Here is a 1,365-nt window from a genome sequence, read left to right on the forward strand (position 1 = left end):
ATATCATACCAATACATATATATATTAATAATCGTACTAGAATAATTACCTTTTTTAAAAAGTTTGAAAGAAGACAAATAAATTTTTTCTGGTAACACAAGCGGAAAACAGGCACGTGGTAAGGCTTATGGTTCACTTGTGTATGCCCGTTTAAATTTTGGATGGTAATGACACTAGCCCTCAACTAAAACTTAGAGGAAAAGTGATAATTAAACAAAAATAAAGGATACTTCTACCACTTTTTTATTTGGCATACTTTGTTTTTGGATAATACTACAATGAAGAGTGAAATTTTAGTAAAGAATAAAAATTTATTTTTAGTTTAAAAAACTTACATAAAAAAATTGTTATGTTCAATGCACATATTTTTCGTANGGTGAAGTTAGATTTATCTTATTTTATATCTAATTTTAAATATATACCGAATCTATTTTTTAGATTCTAATCCAATTTTAGATCTGATAAAATTTATATACATTCAAGTTATAATTATATTGGATAAAAATTGAATGAAAGCCGAACCATTAATAATAATCTGTAAAAAAAAATCTGATTTTACGTCATAAGTATTTTAGTGTTAAAATTACACATGATTAAATGATTAATGAATAAAGCATATATACCTTATGTACGAAATACTAGCATATGCAGAGTTTTTGACGTATGAAATGACTCATGAGTAGGGGTGTCAAAAATTTTCAGGAGGCGGGGATTCTCGCGGGGATCGTCCCGAATGGGTCTCTGTTGGTGAAAAATTTTTTCCGTGAGGATGGAGATGGGGAGCAAAATTCCTCCGAGACAGGCGCGGGGACCCGAGCGGGGATCTCCGCCTCATCCCCGATAATTCTCCGAATGTTTGAAATTTCTTAAATAACCTTACTTTATTTTTAACATAGGTGGGTTTTTTAGAAATTTTACCAATTAAAAAAAAACCCTAACCCTATTATTCCGTCTTCCCTATTTACTGTGTTGTATAATTTTGATTTTCTCTTTTTTTTTTTTTTTGGTGTTGAATGTGTGGGTCTTGTTAGTGTTCTCCAAAATAACATAATGGGTCAAGAGTGAAAGATGAAAAACAAAAACAAAGCGATAAAAACAAGTGGCTCTGAGCAAAGAAGAACAATCCATTTGGTGTTCTCAATGCATTGCAGCCGTCAGTGGTCCAACTACCGTGCCCTAAGTATATTTCGAATTTTGAAGGACAAACATCCTCACGGGCCGGGGAATCCGAGCCATGTCCCGGATCCAGTTTCGATTTTTTTTAGATTTTTTTTCGATCACACGGTCCAGATTAAGACACGCAAAAATTTATCAGGTCTGGATCGAGACATGTACACTTCTATCACATGTCAATCATTTAAATAG

The sequence above is a fragment of the Arachis ipaensis genome, chromosome B10 (genome assembly GCF_000816755.2).
Source record: "Arachis ipaensis cultivar K30076 chromosome B10, Araip1.1, whole genome shotgun sequence".
NCBI classification, from domain to species: Eukaryota; Viridiplantae; Streptophyta; class Magnoliopsida; order Fabales; family Fabaceae; genus Arachis; species Arachis ipaensis.